Source organism: Myotis yumanensis, unplaced genomic scaffold (assembly GCF_028538775.1).
Source record: "Myotis yumanensis isolate MYYU_CA2020_CCGP unplaced genomic scaffold, mMyoYum1.0.hap1 SCAF_7, whole genome shotgun sequence".
In the NCBI taxonomy this organism is placed as follows: Eukaryota; Metazoa; Chordata; class Mammalia; order Chiroptera; family Vespertilionidae; genus Myotis; species Myotis yumanensis.
The window spans coordinates 19,850,688-19,861,348 of record NW_027223758.1 but is presented as its reverse complement, the minus strand read 5'-3'; positions in this window follow the sequence as shown (position 1 = coordinate 19,861,348).

The following is a 10,661-nucleotide window of genomic DNA, read 5'->3' as shown; positions in this document are numbered from 1 at the left end:
ACTTGGTAGTCATTGGCCATGAGGCATAGATACAATACAGCTCCTTTTCCAAGAGTAGATATTTTCTGAAAAGGGTCTCCCTATTGTGCCTGTTCTCTTAAAAGTCCCATTACTATCTACATTCCTTGGCCACCAATAAGAGGATTAGTGGTGCCTTTCAAAGTGGATTAGTGTTCCCTATGCATTTAATTAAAGTGGGCCTCAGTCCATTATCTTTAAGAGCAAAATTGTGCCTAGAAAAATCCCTATGCACAGGCATTGACTGCAAGTATGTCTCCCACTTGGATCCTTAAAGTGAACCAGTTGGCTGCAGAGTTCAGAATTTCTGGAATAACATATAAATTCAGTGCTTTTTCTCCTGAGAACATAAGTGTCAGCTCTTCCATGAGTGGGAAGGAAGTGGAGAGGGTCATGTCCATGATATAATGTGGATCTCACACTTTCTAATAATGTCTTTCTTGCAAGTCATTTTGTTAAATGGTAGTAGAAATAATAATAATAATAATAATAATAATAATAATAAAATTAATTTTCTTCTCAATTTGATAAACTTGCAAAAGGAGAAGTCAAATCAGAATGGACTCAGGTCATTAAGCATGCTCTCATAAGACAGTACCATCTCAGGATTTGTTAGTGCCATAAACATCAGAAGAAATTATTTCATAGATGGGCTGAAAATGCTCTGGTCTGCAGCCAGGTTGCCAGTTTTTGTAGCTTTTCTTACAATAGCAAACATTTCAGCCCCGAGGTATTTTACGCCCCCAAAGTACACGTATTGCCTGACTCTTTTCATAAGGACCATAACAAATAATCACAAAACTTCTACCCCAGTGATACACAACTATGGCTACTCATTAGAATCACCTAGGAAACATTACATGTTTATGCCTTACTCTTAGAAACTCTCATTTAACTAGTCTGAAGCAAACCCAGACATAGTATTTTCTAAAAGCACTACAGGTAATTCTGTAACCACTGTTCTCTCTAAGTTTCTCTCTGTCTGGGGCCTGCAAAGTAATCCTTTATGGGTCCCAAGAAGATAAAATCTTTCTTTCTTGCTTTTTGGGTTAATTTTCCTAAAGAATATTTTTATTTAGGCTAAAGAGAATATCTCTCTTGCATCTAAATCTTAGTTTTCAAAATGGCAATGGACAATGTGTGAAAACAGGGAGCAGAGTGGCAAAGCATGTGGGAGAGGAGGCCAGGCTCACCTCATTCCTGGTACTCACTGAGTTGTACATATACTTTAAAATAAATGATAGGGGAAGGGGAAGGCCATAGTGCAGAATGCCACTGCCCTCATGAACTTCTAAGAGCCCATAAGTGGTTTGTGGGCTGGTTGGGGCCAGCTGAGAGGGAAAGTCTAACAATCAAGAATCATCAAGTGAACAACTATGACTATGGACATTGGTGACCACACCCATTGTGTGAACCAGGTGATCAAGGGACTCTCTGTAGAGCTGTCTCTAACTTACTGCTTCTTTGATTGTAATAACATCAGCTAAGTCCCAGGGTATTTCCTTTCTCCCTCAGCTTCTTGGGACTCTTACTGTGACAAGTTTGAGTTTTTCTTTATCATGTGTATGTACCTCACACATACACAAAAACTTTACCCTAAAGATTGGATTGGGTTTTACAGATGTTTCCTCAAAATTGATGCTATCAAAGTGCCTTATCTGTGAGGGCACTTGGGAATGCACAAAGGTAACACAAATGAGTTTCGACTTGAACCACTAATGATATCAAGTACCAAAATTATTTCTGATTCAAAGTTTAGCAGAAATAGCAAGACCCAGCCCAGCAATAGTCTCTCAGAAAGATTTAAGACCATCAATACAGCTCCCCAATTGCCCATTCTCTCCTGAATTAGGGCTGTTCTGGCTCAAGTTTCACATGTGAGGGTTAGGAAAAGCATCTTGTATGTTGCTTGAACAGAGGAGCCATTTCAATTATGGAAACCTCTTTTTATACTTACCTATACCTTTATGCCTATATCTCTTCATACCTTACATATGATGGCATCTGACAAAATACGAAGATAACACAAATGAGATTCAGCATCATTCACTGTTCAGAGCTAGTACTAAGTTTGCTTTTGATTAGTTTACAAGCAATAGCAAGACACAGCAACTTGAAAATAAATTACATAGCTTATAGAACATTTTCCAGTGAGCTCTGGTCCATAAATACAAAAATTTGGGGCTTATCTATATATATAAAAAGCCAATGACCAGAATGCCATAGTGACCAGAATGACCGGTTGCTATGATGCCCACTGTGGCCAGAAAACCACCCCAATAGGGGGTGGGCTGGCTGGCCAACCTCCCATGGCCCCTCCCCCAGCTGCTGACCCCTAATTGAGCCCCCATCACAATCAGGGGTGGGCCCACTGGCCAATCACCTGAGACCCTTCCCCCCAGCCATCCCAGCCCTGATCGGGCCCCAATTAGGGCAGGCCAGCTGGCCAAGCTCCTGCTGTCTTCTCCTCCCAACAGGCCTGGCCCCGATCTGCCCAGATTGGGGCTGAACCAGTAAGACCCCACCCATACACAAATTCGTGCACTGGGCCTCTAGTTTATAATAAGCAACTGACATAGACTAGGTATAGTCTAGTAAAAGGAGCTTACAGACAAGGATTCTTCTTTATATTTCTGCTGGCAAAGGCTACTGGTGTGTTTTCCAGGAAGTCTGGTTACTAGTGTGTTTGCAAGGAAGTTTGTCCAATTCATCAATTTCTTTCCCAGATGTCCCAAGTAAAGGTCGAAAATAGGTGGCAGACCTGATGCTAACCTTTTCATTTTTAGCACTTATGCTTTCATATCCATTGCCATCTTGGCATTCCAAGAAACCTCTGGGGCAGACAGAGCAAGATTCTTCTTCTGAGTAGAATGGGGGAAATTCAAACTCAGAAAAATTGAGGGAGTCATCCAGAGTCTTAAAGCAAACAGGGAATGAAGCAACTTGAGCAATTCAGTCCTTGTTCCTTAATATTCTGTCTTATACTTCCCTTCATAAATCATGATTCTCAATCAAGAACAATATATGAATCACTCCTGAAACACACACACACACACATACACACACACACACACACATATGCAGAAAAAATTATCAGATACACTGTTTTCAACAATGACCATTGGATAACATACTCTGAGCTTGATAAATACTGAAATCAACAAATGCTAGAGCTCTAAGCTGTGTGGGTGATGGAGGTACCAACAGATGTCTTTTTAACCACTTCTTCCAGGGAAAAGGTGGCAAGAATAATGATTTGTTCTCTTATGCACTCATTATATTTTATCATTTTTATATGAAGTATCTTACCCATATTCATCTTTGAATCTCTGATGCCTGGCATATAGAAGATATACAGTAAATGTTTTGTTTCACTAAATTGTCTATATTTCTGGATATTCACAATATGATTTTGAAGCAGGCAGATCAGAAATAACTATCTTTACTTTGCAAATGAGGGAAAAAATGCTTAAGGAAATTAAATGATATTTTCAAGTTTACAATGTGTAGGTATCTAAATCAGGGCTGATCCTAGATATTAATGAATTAAAAGAAGGTTGTACTCCCCGCCCCCTGGGTTATGTGAATATTGTGGCAGTGGCTTCTTGTCTATTTTCACAGTTACTGAACAATATCTTCATTGATTAGGTAACATTTGCCCCTAATACATTCCATTTCAATTCTTGTTATTCAAAATGCAGTCACTGAAAACCTTCTAGAACCTTGAGGTTAATGAGGTTGCAGGGTGAGGAATGAAAGCTGGGCACATAGTGCCAAGATTGCTGGCACTGAATACTCATGTGCCTTGAGTAAGTCCCATAACCTAATAAGCCTCCATTTACTTAACTGTAAAAGAAAAGGGTTAGTTAGAAGGCTTTGTCCCTGTGCCTGATTTGAGTTCTAACCACCCCTGCTAACTCTCCTCTTGCTACTTTATTTCTGTGCTATGTACCTATTTAAGTGGCTCTGAAGAAATTAGAATTACATTTTCTTTTATTTCCGATTCTTACAGCGAGGTAGTCTAACTTCACTACCTATAAAACCTCTGGGTAAGATGCATGGCCATCATCTTCAACCACCTGCTGGATTAACACAGAGCAGAGCAATGAACCTCATCTGGACTCGGTATGACTAACTCAGTGCTGAATCACTTTTGTGCCTTTTCATTCAATACAGAAATTGTAGGAGACCAGGAGACATATTTAATACAACTTTCACTTCAGGATAAGCCAGAAAACCTGGTGCTCCCATTGACTAACAAAAACCTGTTTGAAGTTTGCCAAAGAGATAAAGTACATATCAAAGCATTACAAAATATAAAAGAGGGAGAGAAATGAGAACTGGGCAAGAGAAAAGGGAAAGCAAAAAAAGTAGGGGCAAGAAAAGGAAGAGAAGGAGTTGATGAAGGGCTAATCTCATGCTGCGTATGTTATCCACGTAGTTGCATTCAATTTTCACCAAAACTCTGTGAAATAGACATCATTGGTATTTGGCAGGATACAAGAAGAATAAGGAGAATGAGGCTCAGGGTGGTTGCAGACTTACATCCCTCCAGGGACAGTCAAATAAAAGATATCAATCAAGTGAGAGAGGGAAAGTTGAAGTGATAGTGACAGTAGTAGAATGGTGAACTAGAGAGGGCTTGATACACCAAGAAAAATAATAATTCCACACTCTTACTAGCTAAATCAAATATGTTTGCTGGCCAAATTCAGTCATAAACTGCCAGATTTTGACCTCTGGTAAGTTAAAGCGGGTATATAGAGGAACCACACTTCAAAAGTGTGCTTTGGCCACATGGTGCTGCATTTTTCATCAGCAGAGGCCAGGATCAATTTTACCAAGGTTTCTTTTATTTCTGACTCTGTTTCTAGCAGCCCAGCAGAGTCAGCATTTCCAAATTCTGCAAGTACTCCATCATGACTTGCTCAGACTCAGTAAGTGTTGGGGGAGATGGATGCACAAGTATTGTTTTTTAGGATCTTTCAGTGCTGGGTCAAGCATGGCTGGGATAAGAAATCCAGCCTTTTAGGTATTCTCCTTCTGTTCACTTAGCTCGATAATTAGAGATACAGGGTGTGGTCTCTTAGAAATGCCATTGCCTAAAGTGATGATTGCCTCTCATAGCTACCATGACTCCACAAAGGATGACACAGCCTGAGCCCTGATCAGTACCCCAATCAACCTATGACTATCCAAGAGCACTGGAGCTCTGTGATATGCCCTCTACTGGTTCAAGTTTTCAAAAATGCATGAGACTCAAAAATGTATGTGATTTGGGAATACATATTTGAAAGGCATAGCATATCTACCTAATGCACAGAGGAAAAGACAAAAATTGAGATTATATGTGGAGAAAACACATACCACAAATGAAAGAACAAGAGAAATCCTGAAAAAAATAATGAAATGAAGTGGAAGCAACCAAGGTACCAGATGGAGAGTTCAAATCAATGTTTATAAAGATGCACAAGGACCTTAGGAGAAGAATGAATGATCTCAGTGAGAATTTAAACAAAGAGATAGTAATCATTAAAAAGGACATAGAAGCCATTAAAAACAGTCAGAAATGAACATCTGAAATGAAGAGCTCACTAAAAGGAATCAGCAGCAGGTTAGATGAAGCAGAGGATAGATTAAGTTATTTAGAGGAAAAGCTAACAGGAAAAACCCAAGCAGAGCAATAAAAAAAAAAAATGATTTTAAAAAATGAGGAAAGTCTAAAGGACTCCTGGGACAACATCAAGCATATCAACTACTACATCAAAAGGGTACCACCAGAAGAAGAGAAAGAGTAAGGGACTGAGAACCTGTTTGAAGAAATAATGACTGAAAACTTCCCTAACCTGGTGAAGACACACACACACACACACACACACACACACGCACACACAGTCCAGGAAGCACAGAGAGTCCCATACAAGATGAACCCAAGGAGACCTACACCAATGTACATCATAATTAAAATGGTAAAGCTTAAAGAAAGAGAATCAAAAGAGCAGCAAGAGAAAGATAATTGCCTGTAAAGTAGCTCCCAGAAGGCTGTCAGCTCATTTCTCAAAAGAAATACTTTAGGCCAAAGGGATTGGCATAAAATATTCAAAGTGATTAAAAGCAAGACCCTAAAATCAAGACCACTCTATCTAGCAAGGCTATCATTTAAAATGGAAGGCAAAATAGAGTTTCCCAGACAAGAAAAAGCTAAAGGAGTTAGTTGCCACCAAACCAGTCAGTATTGCAAGAAATAGTAAAGGACCTTCTATAAGAAGTAAGAAAAAAATAGCCGTAACTGGTTTGGCTCAGTGGATAGAGCATCGGCATGTGGACTGAAAGGTCCCAGGTTTGATTCTGGTCAAGGGCATCTACCTTGGTTTCGGGCACATCTCCAGTATGGAGTGTGCAGGAGGCAGCTGATCGATGTTTCTAACTCTCTATCTCTCTCCCTTCCTCTCTGTAAAAAATCAATAAAATATATTTTTAAAAAAAAAGAAGTAAGAAAAAAATAAATATATATAGAGAGGAGCATAGATATAAAGAATAAAATGGCAATAAATAAGTATCTCTCAATAATAACTTTAAATGTAAACAGATTAACTGCTCCAATCAAAAGACAGGGTAGCTGAATAGATAAGAAAGCATGACCCATAGATATGCTCTCTACAAGAGATCCACCTCAAAGGGATACACACAGACTGAAAGAGAAGGATTGGAAAATAATATTCCAAGTGAGTGAAACAACAAGAAAAAAGCTGGAATACCATCACTTATATTAAAATAGACTTCAAAGTGAAGTTAATAACAAGAGACAAAGAAGGATACTACATAATATTAAAGGGATCCATCCAACAAGGGCATATAACACTTATAAAGACACATGCACCCAACATAGAAGCACCTAAATATACAAAGAAAATGTTGATGGACATAAAGGCAAAGATCAAACAGCAATATAGTCATAATAAGGGATTTTAACACCCCATTGACATCAAGGGATACACTTTCCAGACTAAATATCAACAAGGCAAGAGTGACAAATGACATACTACCAGCGGTTCTCAACCTGTGGGCCGCGACCCCTTTGGCGGTCAAATGACCTTTTCACAGGGGTTGCCTAAGACCATCCTGCATATCAGATATTTACATTATGATTCATAACAGTAGCAACATTACAGTTATGAAGTAGCAACAAAAATAATTTTATGGCTAGGTCACAGCATGGTGGTGGGAGCCTCTCTCGCCTCCTCAGCAGCGCTAAGGATGTCCAACTGCAGCTAGGCCTGTTCCCCGCTGGCAAGTGGACATCCCCTGAGGGCTCCCGGGCTACCAGAGGAATGTTTGACTGCCATCTTAGGCCCGATCCCCTGGGGAGCAGGCCTAAGCCAGCAGGTGAACATCCCCTGAGGGGTCCCAGACTACGAGATGGCACAGGCCGAGCTGAGGGACCTCCCAAGTGCACAAATTTTTGTGCACTGGGCCTCTAGTTATTATTATATTAATCTTGCCCATAAAATCTTCCCGAGGATGGTCTTTCCAGGTTCACAGCTGGAAGTCCCATCCACTCTACCTTGTGATGCCCATGTGCTCTATTTGGCAGCTGGGTTGATGCCTAAATGCTGATTTCACATTATTAATTGACTCTAGTTGGCACCACGTCTATTGTCCATTCTCACAACCCTTTTAGGAGTCTCCTCTTCTCTGCCAGAAAGGCCCCACTTCCTGTCAGATGGGATGTTTGTGAGGGAGGCAGGTGGCCCAGAGCTCAGGTTTGACTAGTGAGTGCTGGGCAGCCGGCAGACTTCCAATCCCAAATCCTCCTCTTTCATTAAATCAATCCTTGACCTTTTTAAGTTTTGCCTATTCATCTTTCCTCCCCCCATCAAGGGCTAAGGATTTGTTGGAATGATCCACAGTCTATGGAAGGGCTTCTTTTCCCTTTGTGCCTAAGATCCTACCCTAAAAGACCTTGCGCAGCCCTCCCTCCCCAGGGAGCCTCGGACACCCACGGGAACAATGCACTTTATTTAATTAATCTTCCTTAAGCATCGCCTTTTCTTTGTGCCAGCCTGGGAAGATCATCTAGGAAGGAGCCTCCCCCTGTGACTAATCCTCTACTTTAAAAGACTTGTGCTTAGCTGCAAAGCTACCCTTTACACACATCAGCTCACAGGAGCTGTATCTTCTCACAGGCCAGACAGCCCCCTAGGCCAGGCTACTCCAGGGCTGCCATCATCCCTGAAATTAATCAAAGAGGGCCCCTTTTTACAAGCATGGCAGCAAATATCCAATTCAATTTGCTTTCACCCAAGATTTCCCAGGAGTCATGCCGAATGAGATAATCAATGATGATTATCAGGCTTGGCTTGCCTGGCTGAGCCAAAGTGTTAAAAGGAGGGAGAATTTCTGCGTCGGTGCTCACTCAAGTCAGGTGCTAATTTGGGCAGATCCATTTCTGTTCTCAGCGGCTCCGAACCGTGTGCGCTGCAATAATCACACTGGGTAGGTAAAGGCGAGGTCCTCCTACCTATGAGAAGAGAATTCATTTTTACTTCTCCTCCCACCCCAGAACGACAACAATAAAAATGTACAGAGCATCTGGAGCAATAATAAGTAGGCTGTTCAAACCTATCACACCAGAGAGATTTAATTTAGACAGGCTAAACTTTCCGTCTCAGAGCCAGAGACTAGTCAATGCCTCTGTTACTAACCAAATAGAAAAGTTATTAAATTACTTGTTGCTTCCGTCTTAACCCTGAGAGGACTGTTTTCTGCTTGGCTGGTGGTTCTGAAAGATTACAACTCTCGGAGAAGGAAGGTGGAGGCAAATGGCTCCAAGAGGCCAAGGAAATCCTCCAGATCCTTGCCCCCCACTCCTCTCTTTCTTGCCTCTGCTAGTCCTGTACTTGCAGGCTGGGTGTGGGGGCTCCTCGGCTCTGCACATGTTTCAAAAGCTGTGGCCTCAAGTGGGAGTGTGGTTATTTATTAGTTACCTTAGTTACCTGTTGCTATATAACAAATTTCCCCAAAACACAGCAGCTGGAAACAGCAAATGTATCATCTCCCAGGTCTTGAGGGACAAGAACCTAGGCAACAATCTCTGCATATAGCCCCCCACTTAGGAATCACAGGGTCGCTGTAGCTTTTAAGGCCCCAGGACTTACCTTTTTTGAATTCAACATTCCTAAGTTTCCTGTAACTGACAGTGTAAATGGCTCAGGTGACCGCAATCCCTGGTTCTACATCCACTCATATATAATCTTTCCACTCATACAACAAGTACCTATCATCTATTTCCTATGTGCAAAGCCCAATGGGGGATACAGAAACGAGTCATGCATTCATTCTGCCCTTGTATTGGCTCTAGCACAGAACATAAATACGTGCAGAAATCATGAAAATTTGAGGTAGAAAGTGAAACGCCAAAAAAGGTGCCACTGATGGGAAGGCAATCTGATGATATAAAATCCTGTTCTTCACCCAACATTTTGTGCATTGATTATTCACTCTTCAAACATTTGTTGAAGTGCCATTTATCTAATGCCAGTCACTTGACATACTTCATCTCATTTGGTCTTCTCGGCCATGCACTGAGGTCACTATTATTCCAGCTTTGCAGATGGGAAGCCTGAGGCTCAGGGACGTTAGATGCCCTGCTCAAGCTCACATGGTTGCAGAATTGGAACCAAGGCCTGTATGCATGCTCTCTCCAGTTGCTGTCTCCACACAAGGCATGCGGAACCCTTCCTTCAGCTCTGCTAAATGTGACAGTCGTTTCCAGGGAGCACACAGCTGAGCCCCTGAAAGAGGCACACCCACTTTCTCTCTCACTGAAGACCAGACCTTGGATTAGGGTAAGGAAAGTGAGGCACTGGCCTCAGGCTCAGGATTTCAGGGAGTGCCAAAAACCTCAGTAATCGAGATAAATAATGTTTTAATGCAATATTTAAAATAAAACAAATCAATAAACTATAGCACTTGGGCTGACTGCTTTTTTTTTAAATAAGGTTTTGCTTGCTTTTTATATTTTTATTGATTTCAGAGAGAGGAAGGGAGAGAGAGAGATAGAAACATCAATGATGAGAGAAAATCATTGATTGGCTGCCTCCTGCACACCCCACACTGGGGATCCAGCCCGCAATCTGGGCATGTGCCCTAATCAGGAAATGAACCGTGACCTCCTGGTTCATAAATCCACACTCAACCACTGTGCCATGCCAGCTGGGCTGTAAACAAGGTTTTATTTCACTTTATGTGTCAAAACAGGCCTCATCCACTGGCCCAGAATGTTTCATTTGTGGAAAAGAGACTTTCTTTGCTTTTTTATACTGGAAGACAGAGCAATTGTCTGTTAATAAAGGCCATGTGGGTTGGGTCTCATAGAATCACAAATTGTGACACCAGAAGGCAGATTCTTACTAAGAGCCCAAGTGGCCCTGATGTGATTTTCCAACATGAACAGGAATGAGAAGCCAGTGCTTGGAGAGCTGGGCAAGAGTAACCAAGAGGCTGGAGGGCAGTGCAGAGAGCTCAAGTTCCAATTTCGGGAGAGAGTAATTCTACCATGGGGCATGCACAGAGAGGGACTTGGTGCCACATTTCCACGCCACCTCTCCACCCACCCTTCACCCCATAAATGTGATGGGAGC